This window comes from Amblyomma mixtum, chromosome 8 (genome assembly GCF_055824585.1).
Source record: "Amblyomma mixtum isolate Tamu chromosome 8, ASM5582458v1, whole genome shotgun sequence".
Classification (NCBI taxonomy): Eukaryota; Metazoa; Arthropoda; class Arachnida; order Ixodida; family Ixodidae; genus Amblyomma; species Amblyomma mixtum.
In genome coordinates this window covers 93,295,766-93,313,839 of record NC_143019.1, presented here as the reverse complement: position 1 = coordinate 93,313,839, position 18,074 = coordinate 93,295,766, and the positions used below count along the sequence as shown (strand labels likewise).

At 47.9% G+C, this 18,074-nt stretch overlaps 2 pseudogenes; one reads left to right on the top strand and one right to left on the bottom strand.

Moving 5' to 3' along the window:
- Positions 1-9,139: 9,139 nt before the first annotated feature.
- LOC149333529 (uncharacterized) lies at positions 9,140-12,872 on the bottom strand (annotated as a pseudogene).
- On the top strand, positions 12,871-14,656 carry LOC149333528 (uncharacterized; annotated as a pseudogene).
- The last annotated feature ends 3,418 nt before the right edge of the window (positions 14,657-18,074 follow it).

Genomic DNA, 18,074 nt, shown 5'->3' with positions numbered 1-18,074 from the left:
CACTGGTTCTTGTTTTGTAGGGACTCACTGGTCTCGTGCTTGGCCACGGTGATGACGCCGCGGCACACGTCTCCAGTGAGTTTCAACTGGCCGTACATGGAGAGCTGGCCCTTCAATGATGTTAGTTGAAAATCCCGCAGAAGCTTGTCCGCGACGTGCGGCTCTCTGGTGCCTGCGACGATCAGGTTTTGCTCCCATGTGGGGAGCAGGCTGAGGGATGCTGCAGCCTTGGCGCCCAGGTAGGCCGCGAACGCTGCTCCCAGCTCGCCATGTTGGTATACATCCCTGAGAGCGACGGTCACCCGGGGCTTCAGGATGATGACGATCGCTTCTGGATGAAGACGCGGCAGTGGCTTTGGTTTCCAAGAGGGTCCGGTCTTAGACTGGGCCCCTCCGTGAACCGCTGCAGCGCGCGCAGCAGCGTTGTGCCGTGTTGAGCGGCCTGCCGACGTGGCGTCTGCTTTGTTGGAGGCGGCGTCCCGCTTGCGGGAGCGGCGTTCCACTAGTTTGAAGAGCCTCGGGTTCTCGTTGGGCGCAGAATCCGGACTCTCAGGCGCTGGAGCTGAACGAACCTCGGACCAGGCCATGGCGTCCGGGTCGTAGCCGCGTTGTACTTTTTGGGCAGCCATCTTGACACGGGTGGGCGACTCACTCACGGCCGAGCGTCGGCGTAGGCGTTAGGCCTAGCGCCGTCGCCAGGAAACGCAAGTGAGGATCGGCCCTAAAATGCGTAAATGTTGCCCCACCTGTGTGTGAGTGGTGTCCACAGGTAGCTGCCGACTTCGCGAAGACAGACGCGGCTGTGTTGACGGGGTTCCGGCCGAGGAACCGTGGCTCCAGCCAAAAGTTGGCGGAGACGATGCGCTGTCAAAAAACCAGCTCGGGCCGTAGTTGGGGATTGACATTGGCCTTGCACGAGCCGATCACCGCCTGCCGACGTCGGGCCATGCTCAGCCCTACGATGGCCGAAGATAAATTACCTGTTATGCTAGGGAGTACATACACTATAATGGCAGCTGTAAAAATACACGAAAAGTTTCGACAAAAATAATTTGCGCTTCCTGTAATCTAGACATGAAAAAGGAAGGTCTGCAGCTTATCACGACGGAGATAGTCGCTTGGTCCAATAGCGACACACTGGCGAAAACTGAAATAACAGTATTATCACACTGTCACGACTGTCAATGCGCAAAGACGAGCAGATGCGACAGGAAAATCAAGTCATATAAACATGCTAAGCATACGCAACACCAACATCCTTTTTTTTTCTTTATTGCCTGGCTTTGGCTCATGACATTGCACAAGAAAAATACACATAACGCTATATACATACGACACTGTCGTGGTCAGCCAGCACGAGACTGGCTTCGTCAGCTTAAAATTCCCGCAACATGCACAACGGCTGTAGTCTTGAGAGCCACTCGGGAGGCTCCGCAGCTGCTTTTTGGATTGCAAGAAACCAGTCCATGCTTTCCCGAAAATAAATTCGGGCCGGTCGTGCGTCTTTGTTACAATGGTAGCCTGCCATTCTGGAGCGCCATATACAGAGGATGCCCAAGAGCATTATGAGATCAAAAGGTGCCCCATCTTCATTATCAGTGCTTAAATAGCGAATTCCGTGCGCGTCAAGTGGTAGCTCTTTCTTTATGGTCCTTTGTAACACGTCCCAAAAATAAACCCCTTCCCAGCAATGCAAAAAAGCATGGTCTATTGTTTCAGGCTGTTTACAAATTAAGCAGTTCGATCCCCACGGTAAAAAGAAATCCTTTCTCTCTAGAAACTTTTTAACTGGTAACGTCCCGGTGTGTAACTTAAAAAAGAAAGTCTTTACTCCTGGTGCACCTGCACTTTCTTCACCCTTTTTAAAAACATCTCCTCCCGGGCCTCCACTGTACAAGGCCCTGTACATGGGCTCTGGGAAAACAATATCACAAAGATCATTGTACAACTTTTTCCTTTTACTTTTCCACAAATAATCGGTGGAAAACGTGCCGAAAGAAACCGAACGCTTGCTACAATCTCTTTGAAGTAACCAAAAGTTCCACCAGAGAGCTCTTCTGTGGATACCACAAACTCCAGCAGCAATCGCCGCAGCTTCACTTGGCACACGGTGCGCAAGAACGGGTCTGTGACGTCGCGAAAAAACAAAAAACGGTTCACCAGCTGCCTTAAAAAGAGGTGCCCTAGCCCTAGCCCCCCGTCTATTACCCGCCGGAACAGGTTCGTTCTGCTACAACGTTCCCATTCGGACGCCCATATGAAAACTGCAAAAATCCTGTGTAGCTTCTGAACGTTCACACGCGAGCAATGCAAAACCTGCATCACATACCAGAGTTTGCTAATAAAAAAAAAGATTGCAGACTGTAGCTCTGGCGAAAATTGAAAGGCTGATGCCTTTCCATTTCCCAACTCGGTCACGTGCGTCTTTAGTTTGCTCTTTCCAATACTCCTCGCTATCGTGATAAGCATCGAGCGGAACGCCCAAATACTTGCCCGGGGTCGTCGCCCACGGTACATTGGCGAAATGGTCCGGTGGGATGGCCACCATCCATGCCAGAGCCCAAGGCAACAACATCCACAAAAGGTTGTTGTTGTTGTGACTGAGAGAAGGATGAAAAGGAAATTGCACGGGCCTGCTACTGGCTCGAGCCAAGCCACCACCGCTGCCACGTGCAGATAGAGGAGAGTTAAAAGATCAGAGGAAGGAGAGAGAGGAAAGGAAAGACGCGCGTCGCAGCAACAACTGCGTCCGCCGGAGCGGACCCTGCTCAAAAAACAGATAAGCGGCCGAAGCCGCGAATTTTCACGAGCTTATATACTCCAAATCTAGGACCATGCATTTGTAGCCAGTGACTCTCTCACGCAAAGCAATATTATTTCATACAGTTGCGATTCTGTGATGACACAAACGAGAAATGCAAATCAGCGGACTGCGTTGCAAGTACCTTCTATTAGAAAAAAGTTAATGGCCCACTCAGCAATCTTTGCTGCGAACATTATGTAAACGTAATGAGACTAGATTTTCAGGCACCACGACTGCGTGACATGCGCGTGCCATGAAGGTCATACTTGAAAATTTCCTGCCGGCTGTTACGCTTACGATCAAGACATGTATAAGTGTTTTCAGAGGCTATGCCCTAATTAATCTCAATTGTCTCAAAATTTGCCCAAAGTGGTTGGTGGCCAGCGGTGGCCCGGCGTCGACCTGTGTTTGCGTGCCTACGCGTTGGCGGCCAGACGTTTGCCAGTGCTCGGTTGTTAGCCTTTTGCCAATCATAAGCCGGCACAGCAGTTGGCCAGCCGTTGCCCGACGCTGGCCGTTTCATACATCATGTACAACGCTGTGAAGGCTACAGAAATAGTCCGCAGAAAAAACTAAAGAGAGGTGTATTACTCCTCGCTCTTGTGTGGTCGTTCCCGCAGCAACCACGCTCTGCACGCTGAGGAGCCTACTAGACAGGCCTTGCTAGATGAGCGTCGTCACGTGGCTGCCAAGCGAATTTCTGAGCTCTACTGTGGCGGTGCCCTGGTCACAAGTACAGATGTCACAGTTTCCGAGTTTGAAAACCACTATAGCTCTCTGTTTGCTGACACGTCTAGCACTGCTGATGATGATCATATAGCGCGATTGGTGTCCATGATTAACCCACCCAATGAGGATGAGTGCAAGGCAATAAGTGGCTCTTTAAGCTTGGGTGAATTGCAAGATGCAATTGATCAATTGCCGCTTTCGAAAACTCCGGGGCCTGACGGCCTCTCAGGAGAATTTTACAAGGCATTTAAATCCGTTCTAGCCCCTGTCCTGCTCCAAATTTTTGAGACAAGTATTGATGTTGAATTTCTGCCTCAGTCATTTACGAAAAGACATATTGTCTTTATACCAAAAACCGAAGATAAGGAAAAACTTCGATTTGTAGATGGCTACAGACCAATCACGCTTTCTAATGTAGATTATAAGATTTTTGCTAAAGTACAGTCAAATCGGCTGCAGCTTGCAATCTCTACTTTGATTGGGCCTCATCAAACATGTGGCTTGCGGGGACGATCAATACAATCTAACCTACATGTAGCGCGTACGGTGTTGCAGTATTGCAGTGACGCTCAAGAACAATTAGCAATGCTGCAAATTCACCTGGCAAAGGCATTTTATCGAGTATGCCATTCATTTCTTTTTGCACTAATAAATCACGTCAATCTCTGTTCAGGATTTGTTACAAATCCTGTACCACGCGCTTGATTGTTAATGGCTCTCTCTCGCGACCAGTCCCAATTCGGTCTTCGGTGAAACAAGGGTGCCCACTGTCGCCGCTCCTGTTCGCATTATACTTGGAGCCACTTTGCATAAGTGTTATAAACAGTAGAGCTGTCAATGGTTTCCGAATAATGGGCCACGAACTGAAGGTATTGACTTATGCAGATGACCTTGCGCTTTTTTGTACTGATAAGCCAAGCATCGATGAGGTTATTCGTTTAACGGAGGACTTTGGTTCGGTGTCAGGAAGTCGGATTAATCGCTCTAAGAGTTGCGGTCTTTGGTTTGGTAGCTGGGGTTCGACACCTGCTGAATATGCTGGTATAACATGGACATGCAGGCCACCAAAGTACCTTGGCGTCCCTTTGAGTGCCTATAAGCATAGCACACATTATTGGAAAGACCGCGTGTCAACTCTTAAGCGCTATGCTCAAACGATTGTCCCCCATGGCCTCTCAATTTTTGGCAGGGCGACCGCCTGTAATCTGTTTCTCGCCACTAAAATATATTATGTACTGCAAATTATTCATTGCGCAAGACTTCCTATCCAGCGTTTTCACAGGGTTTTCGCTACTTTTGTGTGGGATTCGTCTTTTGAATCCATGAGGCGTGATAACCTTTTTCGGCCTGTAAGCGCTGGCGGCCTTGGTCTAGTTCACCTGTATGTCCGACAGATAGTGTCACGTTTCATGTTTTTCCGTGACACTACACACCTACTAGTACGTTCATTCCTGCAAACAAATTTAGTTCATGTTTTACCCAACCTCATTGTGTCTTCCAATGTTTGTGACCGTCCGTGTTTGTGGGGCATAATGCAAGAGGTGTATTTGGCTGCCTGTTTCCTACTTGTTCGTTTTACTCCTGAGTTCCTTTTTTTAGTGTCGAGGAAAAAGTTGTATAAGGATTTGATTAGTATGCTCTTCCCTCCACCCATGTACCGCTCTCTGTATTTTGGTTTACCGGGGCATGACGTACCCAAAAGAGTACGTCAGATGCCAGTCTCGCCGTGTACAAAGACCTTTTTCTTTAAGTTACACACCGGTACGTTGCCCGGTAGAACATGGTTAGATAAAAAGGGCATTTTTGTGTCTACCGTTAATTGCCGCCTTTGTGATGAACCAGAAACAATAGAGCATTGTTTCATCAGTTGCAAAGATGCAGTACTCTTCCGGGATATCCTGCAACGCACATTTAAAAAAAGAATTCATCTGACTCCACATTCTGTTCGCTATCTCACTGCGCTGCCATTTGTTGATGAACCCCTGGACACGTTCTTTCTGATTGGACTGCACAGCCTCTGGAAAACCCGCATGATGGACAGACACTGTGAACCTGTTGTGTCTACAAAGGATCACTTCAGTCGAATGGTTGTTCAGCTAAGAGACGTGTATGCCCAGACTGAGTACGAACCGGAGTGGCACTCACTATTAGTGATGTGCTCTGCATTGCCCCTTTTCTAGTGAATGGTCTTTTCAATATGTATCGATTACCACTGTTTTCATAATGGCTTGTATATAGTTCATGTACATAGAACATTACATCACTGTAATAAATACCATGTTGAAGAAAAAAATAAAGTTTTGTGGTCGTGTGGTCTAACGCGTCGCTCCCTCCGGAGAGTCGACAGGCAGTGGGGGTGCGCGGGTTCGAATCCCGGATGCTGAAACTTTTTTTTTCACGCATTTTTTTTTTCATCGCAAGTTGAATTTCGCGTGACTTGAATGAGAAAACTCGTTTTGTTCAGAATTGCTTGAATATTATGGCGTGTTCTGAAATGAACTGCAGGCATCTGTTCATTTGATGCATACCGCGTTAATGTGAGCCAACACCGGCTTTTAGTCACCAGTAGCGGTTTTCTCCCCAATTCTGCAGAATTGCGACTATACTTTTTCGATGCAAGTGAGAGGTTTGTGCGAAAGATGACGTTCATTCGTCGGGCTTAATTAATTAGCACAGTGTTGAGTGCTCCGCCGTGGCCCGATTAACAAGTGGTCTGCAAGTTTCGGGTCAAATTATTCTTGCACACACCACCTCGATATGGCCTGTTTTCCCGTTTTAAGTGTTAAATTTAGAACATAGTGTTGATTCACACAGTGAGAGAAAATAGTACTGCCTCAAGAATTTCAGGAGCACAGACCTTTGGGCTAGTTGGTTCATAGCAGACACGTACAAGCGCTAAAAAAACACGGACGTGTGTCTCAAGAATTTGACGTTGTTTGAATTTGTTTGTTGAAGAATTTGTTTGAAGAATTTGACTTGTTGTCGTGCACAAATGTATATGAAGGCAATACACAGGAAAGTCAGCTTGGCTCGATTTCCCTGCTCTCCTAGAAAAGCAGAAGCTGCTGAGGCAGGATTTTCATGGAGAAAGGTAAAAAGAGTTCCAAGCTGTTGGAGCGTCAAGTAAGAATGCAGAAAAAGTTGTACAACGCTAAGTAAAAATATTTCGAAAGAGCAAACAATAAATGAGACAGGACAATGAAGAATGCTGACCCCGCAGTGTTTGCGAGAAATGGTTTGTTCTGGAAACAGCCAGTGGTGCTTTTTCAAGAGCCGCGCTATGATATGGAGCATTGTCCATGACGACAATGCTATTGGCCGGAATGTTTGGAAAAAACTTGTCGGTGAACCACTTCTCATGCCCCTTTATTTCTGTTAATAACGGTCGTCTTGCCTTGGTTTTTAGGCCAAACTGGCGCTAAGGTCTCCTTTTCAATGTTTCAATGTCTAATGATCGACTTTTCGCTCTTCTGTCAATCGGTATATATGCATTCCTATTTTACATTGCCCATTCCTGTTAGTTACTTAGAAATGTTTATGGTACCTCTTTAATTGGCTCGCGTTACATGCTTAATGCCATCTGTTTTTGTAAATGTGAATGTATCTTGTAACCTTGGCATGTGTACATATGTAAATAATTTTTTTCTAAACACCACTTCTCAAAGCAATTGGCATCCATCTCAGAGTGGTAGTCAGCGTGGTTTCCCTTTTTTGCTCTGAAGAAGTCAGCAGTGTCTTCCACGAATACTGTTGCACTGCTCCCACCATGTACAAGGATCAAACGGGCCCATTTGCCCGAAGGCGCAGCCAATCCCGTTGTTAAACCTTTCAGGAAGGCATCCTGAGATGACTTTACAGTCTTGTCCTGCCAGACGTATTCTTTTGTGTGCCCTGCGTTGACCCAGATTTCATCCAGGTAGACGATGCACCTGTAAATGCAAAACAACCTAGTACACGAGTCAATGCTTGTAAGTAAACAAACACGCTGCAGCATGTAAGTAGGCAATGCACTGCAACAAACGCACTGCTGACCCCTGTCTCACAAACAGCCGCTCAACGATACTCGAGAAAAAGAATATCTCAGCGTAATTGCTCCCTTGTTCGGGCTTATATTTCACGCCCAGGCGGCATTTGGTAGCCAGTTTATATTCACTGTATGTTTGCATGGGGTACTTGACTAATTCGGCAACGTTTGAAATCTCTTCACTCGCGGCGACTGCGAGCAAAATCAGGGGGCACTTTGACTGTGTAAAGTGCGTAGACGCGAAAGCGTTTTCCGCACCACTTTGGCTGGTTCTGTGGCACTGGTGGCGTCACATATAATTGAGTACTAATTACTAAGTGATTACACATCACTAATTAATGGTTAATTATTGGTTAATGCCTGAATATTAATTAACTGCTAATTAATGACGCTTAAGCTTCGCCTTTAGGAGTGGAACGCGACAGCGTGTTGTCGTGGTGCCAGGGAGTCCACGGAATGCCACCACCCGTTCAGCGCAGTGCCTTGCCCTTTGAACGCAGCGCTTTTTGAGGAAAGGAAATGGCGCAGTAATTCTCTGTCATCTCGGTGGACACCTGAACCGCACCGTAGAGGAAGGGAGGAAGTGGGAGTGAAAGAAGACAAACAGGGTCCGTAATGTAGAAAATGAAAATTGTATTTGACGAAAGGAAATTACGCAGTAACCGTCTCACATATCTCGGTGGACACCAGTCGAAATTCAGGGGGACACTTTTTTGACCTAAAGTGTGGTCACTGATGTGTGGTTAAGATGTTAGGCTTCGGCTCTGAGTGTAGAACGCGACAGCATCTTGCAACGCTGCCAGGGAGTCCATAGAACGCCATCGCCCATTCGGTTCTACGCCTCGCTCCTCGGTAAATTGGTTTTTGAGGAAAGGAAATGCACCTGTTTCTCATATCTCGGTGGACACCTAAACCTCGCCGGAAGGGAAGGGAGGAGGATGAGAGTGAGCGGAGACACCGTATTCACTACACGCGCCTTTGTTCATTCTAAACCATCGAGCTGGCATGGCGGAGTGGATAGCATGCTCGTCTCGCACGCCGGAGACCGGGGTTCGATTCCCGAGCTCGACCAATTTCCTACTCGGTTTTATTTATTTATATGACCTGACTAGAAAACTTAATTAGGCTAATTAGGTAATTAAGCATTTAACTAAGCGCAGTCCCACTTACTTGGAGCTTCGCTATACGATCCCTTCAATTGGTTGCATGGTTACTAGCCAAAGTACAATTGGCCCCGTTTGAAATTCGCGAACTTTGACGTCACGACCGTTTCGACCAATTGAAAAGCGTGACATTTCTGTCGACAACTGCTGCTTACAACGATGAGACATTAAATGCTTCCGCCTTAAAAATTGCCAACGTTCGCAGCAGTAGCGCCAGTAACTCGCACCACCGGAGCAACTGGCAGTGTACAGTAGGTGTCCATTCGTTCCTACGGGCATGGTGGCACAACCCATTGCAGTGCTACATTTTTGGCAGTTTTGCTGTTCTTGCTTGCCGCACCAATTGGGATTTAGCGATTTAATCTGACCCATGCAGACACGTGCCCCACCGAAACGTAGCGCAAAACTGGTCGTGAAACATCACCACTACGCAAAAGGTTGGCAACAGCAACGTGTTAAGACGATTTCTTCTAAATGTGTTATCCTGAAGCAACACTCACTGTTCCGACTATGAGGTTGCAAAGCTAACATCAAGCTCTATGCGAAGCCAGTCTAAACGTGCTGCGTAAGAAAATAAGCAAGGAACGATTCGTACCTCCCCTTCCTTGATCGCCCGCAGGTACCTGCGACGCCAGGCAATAATGTTGTCACTTCGCTCGATCAGTGCAAGATTCCGTTTTCTTTGATGAAATGTGAATCCGACGTCCTTCATCAACCTCCACAATATAGTTTTGTTGAAGTTCGGCAGGTCGATGTCCTTACTGCCAGCCTTTAGCACAGTGCCTAGTGTTAGTACTTCCCTCTTCGCTTACATACTGTGCACTTTCAGACGGATGGCATGGACTGTGAAGCTGACATTCTTGACTATTCGCGAGCTTGAACTCTTCACGTCGCGAGGTCTTTTCTTCGGAGACGCCACAGGCCCGCACAGACGCTCCGCCTTGATTTTGGCAACGCTACGGGGAGATACTCAGGTGTCCTCGCTCACAGCACTCAGTACTTCCCGAACAGACTTCTCCGGAAAACGGATCGTGGTGCGGCAGAACACATTCGCAATTACTTGCTTGGCGTGCACGAACCTTCGGAAAAATGCGTACAGGAGAGCTGGCCGCAGCTACTGAGCTGAACGCCATTTTCTCAAAAGTGAAAGAGAGGCGGACGGAAAGAGTAAACACGGCGGCCAGCGGGGACAGCGAAAACGTGAAATGGAAAAAGACGACAAACGCAAAATACAAAATCCCAGATCTCGACCGATTCGCTCGCAATAACATCGTTTTTTTGTCACGCTGATGACAAATGTATTATCCACGAAGCCTGTCGGCAAAGCATTTGTTATTTTTCGCTAACCACAAGCAACGCACTATTTTCTGTTACGGATGCCGACTGCGCAAAAAAGAGCGCTAGCTTTGACAGCCTTGCACCTGATGTATGAAACGGAGTATAAGTTGGCCGAGCACATCGGCTGCCAACTCAAGGCCGGCGAGCTACCAACCATCGGCCATTGGCCAATTTCCCTTGTGGGGCGACGAGCTCCTCTGCTACCTGGTTGCCGTGGTCGTCGCTAGGCCTATAGCCCCTTTCGCATCGAAGCCGCAGCGGCCGGCGCTTCGGAAGTCACCTGCGCTATAATAAAAGGCCTACTCTACACATCGCTTTACTGTCAACAGCATCATCTCACAACAAAATAATAACAGGGTTTTACGAATTGGAAAAACAGCGCAATCAAAGACGAGACACAAGAGAAGGACGAAACACCAGCGCTGACTAACAACAAAATGGTTTATTGCTACAGGCGAGGCAGCGTATAAATGAAATGGCACGAGTAAAAACACAAAATAAGCATAAGAGAAAGATACCGCACAACCACACAACTTGACTAAAAAAAGGCACGTCACTGATTAAGATACGCAAGTTCCTTTGATAGTAGATTTATCGATGGGCTGCTGATGCAGGTGTTACCGAACTTTCTGATATAGCAAGCCTCCGAAATGAGCCTTGTGGTCTCATCTTTATAACGGGCGATGATAATGGTCTGATTGAGGTGCGCTTCGCAATCTTCACACTCAGCACAGTGCACAGCAAGATGGTTTCTGCGAGACTTGTTCTCTATATCTTTTGCATGTTCACGTAGTCTATCGTTGATGCATCGTCCCGTCTCACCGATGTAGAAACTGCCACAAGAGGTCGGGATCTTGTAAGCCACACCAACACGACACTGAACGAACTTCCGCTTATGCTTCTTCTGGCAGCCTTTTTTGCTTCCATCCTCATTAACACGCTTACACAATCCACTAAGTTTATTCCTGGCTGAAAAAACCAGCCTAATGCCTCCTTTGCTCACTATCTTCTTTAGATTGTGCGAAACTTTGTGCACATAAGGGATGCACACTGTTCTTTTTCTTTCTGCCAGACCAGCATCGCTGCCCTTGATCTTTCGCAGACTACATTCTGCAAGCAGGGACTAAGCAACATTTGACACCATCTTCGTGGGGTATCCTGCTGCAGATAGCCTGTTCACCTGTGCATGAAAGCTGCCTTTTGTCTGATGCAGACATGATCTTTGCAGTGCGGCTCTTAGGCATGCCTTAGCGATACCGCGCTTAACAATCTTCGAGTGAGCTGACCGGAAAGGGAGAAGGCTCTTCCTGGACCGCGGCGAGTATGCCCAACAAATATGATTGTTAGAAATTGTCATTTCCATGTCTAAAAACCTGAGCCTATTATTAGAGGGGAGCTCTGATGTCAATTGGAGGTCATTAAGTTCATAAGAGAACACGTGAAAAATCTCTTCAGCCGTTTGCTGTGCGTCATTAGTGCGATGTAAAATTAGAAAGTCATCAACATATCGCACTATCTCAACAATGGGCGCGTCATCGAGCTTAGTTCGAAGACGCCTGTCATAACTTGCTAGAAGTAAATCGCTTAGTACAGGAGCGATGCTCGAGCCAATGCAGAATCCTTGTTTTTGGATAAAAAATTGGCTGTCTGTAGTGACAAAGGTTGATTTCATGTAAAAACTCAGCAATTCTAAAAACCTACTAACGTCCATTCCACATGCGTTTTGGAATTTTGTTACGCCAAAGCGGTCGATGCAAAGGCTGACTTCCGCGGTCACAGAGCGCTGAGGCAAGAAATAGTAAAGGTCCTTCACATCAATCGAAAAAGCGCTTACATGTGATGGGCACTCTTCCCGAAGGAAGTCTGAAAGAGTATCGGGCTTCCTGATGAGGAATGGGTCGTCCACCTCCAGGTGAGAAAGGCACTTATGCAAGAAAACAGCGACTTCACGTTGCCACGTGCCTCTTTCAGACACGATTGCGCGGAATGGGCACTGATCCTTGTGTGTCTTCGCACTGAAGAACATAGAAAGGCAGGTTCCTTTCGCTGCCCTTACAGACGAAGCCAGCCTGGAGAGGCCGGCTTGTTCACAAAGCTGGACCGCTTTTTCTTGCACCTTGGCCGGTTTGACGGACTTTGATTCCTTGAAGTTGGCTTGGACTGCTTCTTGAGCCTTTTCTTTGTACAGGCCATTAGACACGATGACAAAGCCACCTTCCTTGTCGGACTGTAGCAGCTTTACCTTTGCATCTCTGAGGGCTTCCGCAGCGGAGGTGAGAAGACGCGTGTTTCCTTTCTTGACGTCTTTTGGCAGGCACTCAACTCCTTCTAAGATGCACCTGTTGGCGTCATCTATGGTGGCCCTTTTTGCAGCCGTCCGCACAAGAGAAAGTAGCTCAGTTTTGTCCGGACGCGGATGTTCACAGGACTTCGGTCCCTGCTTGAGAAGGCTGTTGACTTTCGTAGGGATGTTGACGTTGCCGAGCACAACCACTTCCTGTTGGACGGGCCCTGGAGGTCTCCTTTTCCGTGGAAGCCAAGGAACTATCTGGCGCCACACGAATTCTGCTGTATTGGATGCCAAACGGAGGTCTTGTCCAAATCTTTTTACCCTGCTTGTGTAGATACCTCGCTTCTGCACGCGAAGCTCAGGCACTCGGTGTAGAACCTGGCTTGCCTCCAGGTCTCGGATCGCAGAATGCGGCAGACTCGCTTGGCGTGACCATCTGAGGGTGCGAGTCCCCCAAATAAGCTGAGAACATCACTAGGCAGATAAGAGTTCTTGATTGAAAACGTGAGAAGACGAGCCCGGCATGTGGTTGCGGCCAAAAGATTGACACAGATAACTGAAGAGCGGAGGCATAAAGAGGGTAGAGGGTAGCGCTGGTGTTTCGTCCTTCTCTTTCGTCCTTTTCCAAGTCGTAATACATGTACCAACCAACCCGTGTATGCCCTCTTCTCGAATTCATTTCTTCTACATCGGGCACTTTTCTACCCTCTTTATGCCTCCGCTCTTCAGTTATCTGTGTCAATCTTTTGGCCGCAACCACATGCCGGGCTCGTCTTCTCACGTTTTCAATCAAGAACTCTTATCTGCCTCCTGATGTTCTCAGCTTATTTGGGGGACTCGCACCCTCAGATGGTCACGCCAAGCGAGTCTGCCGCATTCTGCGATCCGAGACCTGGAGGCAAGCCAGGTTCTACACCGAGTGCCTGAGCTTCGCGTGCAGAAGCGAGGTATCTACACAAGCAGGGAACAAAAGATTTGGACAAGACCTCCGTTTGGCATCCAATACAGCAGAATTCATGTGGCGCCAGATAGTTCCTTGGCTTCCACGGAAAAGGAGACCTCCAGGGCCCGTCCAACAGGAAGTGGTTGTGCTCGGCAACGTCAACATCCCTACGAAAGTCAACAGCCTTCTCAAGCAGGGACCAAAGTTCTGTGAACATCCGCGTCTGGACAAAACTGAGCTACTTTCTCTTGTGCGGACGGCTGCAAGAAGGGCACCATAGATGACGCCAACAGGTGCATCTTAGAAGGAGTTGAGTGCCTGCCAAAAGACGTCAAGAAAGGAAACACGCGTCTTCTCACCTCCACTGCGGAAGCCCTCAGAGATGCAAAGGTGAAGCTGCTACAGTCCGACAAAGAAGGTGGCTTTGTCATCGTGTCTAATGGCCTGTACATAGAAAAGACTCAAGAAGCAGTCCAAGCCAACTTCAAGGAATTAAAGTCCGTCAAACCGGCCAAGGTGCAAGAAAAAGCGGTCCAGCTTTGTGAACAAGCCGGCCTCTCCTGGCTTCGTCTGTAAGGGCAGCGAAAGGAACCTGCCTTTCTATGTTCTTCAGTGCGAAGACACACAAGGATCAGTGCCCATTCCGCGCAATCGTGTCTGAAAGAGGCACGTGGCAGCGTGAAGTCGCTGTTTTCTTGCAGAAGTGCCTTTCTCACCTGGAGGTGGACGACCCATTCCTCATCAGGAAGCCCGAGACTCTTTCAGACTTCCTTCGGGAAGAGTGCCCATCACATGTAAGCGCTTTTTCGATTGATGTGAAGGACCTTTACTATTCCTTGCCTCAGCGCTCTGTGACCGCGGAAGTCAGCCTTTGCATCGACCGCTTTGGCGTAACAAAATTCCAAAACGCATGTGGAATGGACGTTAGTAGGTTTTTAGAATTGCTGAGTTTTTACATGAAATCAACCTTTGTCACTAAAGACAGCAAATTTTTTATCCAAAAACAAGGAGTCTGCATTGGCTCGAGCATCGCTCCTGTACTAAGCGATTTACTTCTAGCAAGTTATGACAGGCATCTTCGAACTAAGCTCGATGACGCGCCCATTGTTGAGATAATGCGATATGTTGATGACTTTCTAATTTTATATCGCACTAATGACGCACAGCAAACGGCTGCAGAGATTTTTGACGTGTTCTCTTATGAACTTAATGACCTCCAATTGACATCAGAGCTCCCCTCTAATGATAGGCTCAGGTTTTTAGACATGGAAATGGCAATTTCTAACAACCATATTTGCTGGGCATACTCGCTGCGGTCCAGGAAGAGCCTTCTCCCTTTCCGGTCAGCTCACTCGAAGATTGTTAAGCGCAGTATCGCTAAGGCATGCCTAAGAGCCGCACTGCAAAGATCATGTCTGCATCAGACAAAAGGCAGCTTTCACGCACAGGTGAACAGGCTATCTGCAGCAGGATACCCCACGAAGATGGTGTCAAATGTTGCTGAGTCCCTGCTTGCAGAATGTAGTCTGCGAAAGATCAAGGGCACCGATGCGGGTCTGGCAGAAAGAAAAATAACAGTGTGCATCCATTATGTGCACAAAGTTTCGCACAATCTAAAGAAGATAGTGAGCAAAGGAGGCATTAGGCTGGTTTTTTCAGCCAGGAATAAGCTTAGTGGATTGTTCAAGCGTGTTAATGAGGATGGAAGCAAAAAAGGCTGCCAGAAGAAGCATAAGCGGAAGTTCGTTCAGTGTCGTGTTGGTGTGGTTTACAAGATCCCGACCTCTTGTGGCAGTTTCTACATCGGTGAGACGGGACGATGCATCAACGATAGACTGCGTGAACTGCAAAAGATATAGAGAACAAGTCTCGCAGAAACCATCTTGCTGTGCACTGTGCTGAGTGTGAAGATTGCGAAGCGCACCTCAATCAGACCACTATCATCGCCCGTTATAAAGATGAGACCACAAGGCTCATTTCGGAGGCGTGTCATATCAGAAAGCTCGGTAACACCTGCATCAGCAGCCCATCGATAAATCTACTATCAAAGGAACTTGCGTATCTTCATCAGTGACGTGCCTTTTTTTAGTCAAGTTGTGTGGTTGTGCGGTATCTTTCTCTCATGCTTATTGTGTGTTTTTACTCGTGCCATTTCATTTATATGCTGCCTCGCCTGTAGCAATAAACCATTTGGTTGTTAGTCAGCGCTGGTGTTTCGTCCTTCTCTTGTGTCTCGTCTTTGATTGCGCTGTTTTTCCAATTCGTAAAACATGCACCAACCAGCCCGTATATGCCCTCTTCTCGAATAATAGGGTAAATTTTCGCGACACCTTCAGCAGCGAAGCGAGCGGCCGCCAGGCGAACCGGGCGTCGGGCCAGCGGCAGCAACGAGGTGGTTGTGGCAAGAAGTTTGCTCGTATCATAGTCGTGACCTTTGCCAGCAGCTCAGTATTGGTCAGCGATCCTCAAAAATTACACATTTTTCACATTTCTTAACCCAGGGTTTATTATTTACGTCAAGAACACACTTTAGCTCGTTTTTATGACGCCGGCAGACGGGATCCAGGCTGGACGGCCAGCCGGCATGCTCGGCGTACCTCACGTTCGCTCAAGAAAATACAAAACAGTCATGATACCAGAGAGGATGCTTCGTAGATTAGAGCAAGAACAATATGCCTGTGCAAAAGTGGATCTTTAGGCAACGACAACGGCTGCGGCAACGCCGGGCGACGAACTGCGCGCTGGTGCCAGGCTGCCCTAGTCGTCGCTAGGCCTAGGTGGTTTCGCATCGAAGCCGCAGTTGATGGCGCTTTGGAAGTCGCCTGTGCTAGAGTGTACTAGAATAACCTATTCTAGTACACTCTACCTGTGCTATAATAAAAGGCCTACTATTCACATCCTTTTAGTGCGAGCTCGTCCCATAATAGAAGATAACTTCGATTTCCACGACACCTTCAGCAACGGAGCTAGTAGACGAGCCGCGCGCACGAAGCAGCAGCGTCGAGCTGTCGGGATAAGACAACGCCGGCGTGAGGTCGGCTGAGTGTGTGACACACGGGTCGGCCGACGGTTGCTATGTCGCCGACGCGACGGCGATGCGCTCGTCGGGCGACGATCGGCGCTCGGTCGGCGTCTGCGCAGTGTGACAGACGCGCGAACGGCACCAAAATCGCTGCCGCCGACCATCGCCAGACTGAAATCGGCCGATCGTCGGCCTAGTGTGAACGCGCCTTAAGGCGCCTTTGCCGGTATCATGCTATCACGTTCTCCGCACGTAGTGTTAATAAGTGGTGATTACCTTCCTGCTATAAGTTACCATAAACGAAGGGACTTCAGAACATAGATGGCTTGGGCAGGTTGGTAATTCATTGCAACACAGTAATCATAGCGCAGGAACAACGCAAGCGTTCTCGTCCCGTCTTGTCCTTGTCCTGCGTTGCTCCCGCGGTATGATTACTTTGTTGCAACGAAAGGACGACAGGAGAGTTTTCACTGTTCCCTGAAACGTTATTTCGAGCCCAAGATTGTTCCACGGTAGCTTGAAGTGTACTGCAAATATTTTTACGCGCGGACTGACCATTTGTTAGAATTTAAGTATACTCGGACGGATTAATTGCGTATTTACAAAACTACACTTTAAAAACATTGCCAAAACCAAAATGTGATTTCCCCAAACTCGATTTCGAGCATTAGGTTGTTCGAAGGCAGCTTGAAGTGTGCTGGAATTAAGCCAAGGCGGACTGCCAATTTGCTATAATTAAGTATTCTTTGGAAAAATTGATTGCGTATTTACGGAAGTGCACTTCAAATACGTTGAGAATACGCAAATGCCATTTCACGAAACGCGATTTCGAGCACACGACTGTTCAACGGCAGCTAGAAGTGTGCTGCAAATACATTTAAAAGGACTGCCCGTTTGTTAGAATTGAAGTATATTTCGGATGAATTAATTTGATATTTCCGAAAATACACTTTTAATACACTGACAAAATGCTAAACCTGCATACATATTTTTTCATGCATTTGAAAAGCGCTCGAAGTATGCTTTAAGTGAGTTATTTTTTGCATATTTTAAGAATATATTTCGAATACCAAGCATGAAATTTCAGGAACGTATTTCCTACATATTTTTAGTGCATTCACGAATACAAAATGTGTTTAAAATACAATCTAAATAGTCCACCATATATTCCAAACCTATTAGTTTTTGCTGAGGGCCGTCCTGGCGCAGTGCCACGTTTCATTTTGGCGAAAGCCGCCCGCTGATCACGGAGCTGGAAAGCTTGATCCAGCTTCGTGTTCTCTCTGCCTGCGTAAGAGTACGCAGATCCACGGGGGTCTTCGGCTGTACGCAGATACTGGTCCCGAAGTTTCTGTGCCAGTTGAGTCGTGCTGCCAGGAAATGCTTGCATGGCTCGCTGCAAATGTTTTTGCGTTTCGGTTCGTGTTTGGGTTGGGTCGATTAGGGCTCGAAAGTGACGCCACGTGTTCCGGCTGGACATTTGTCGCGCGGCCGTGTTGCCCCTTTCTACCCAGTTGGAGTCGGTGAGTTAGGCCGCGTACTCTGCCGCTTTCTGGGTAAGCTCGGCAAATCGAGCTTTAAGCTTTCTATTGTGTTTCTGGCGTCGCCAACGGCGGACGAGGCTGCGACGGGCTTCCCAGAGGTGTAGAAGGTGGTTATCCATGTCCGTGACCGCCTCTGAGAGCTGTATGTGTGTTTCATGCGAGGAAAGGTGTGTCAGCAGCTGTTGGGACCATGCTGGGTAGCCTTGCGCGGAAATGGG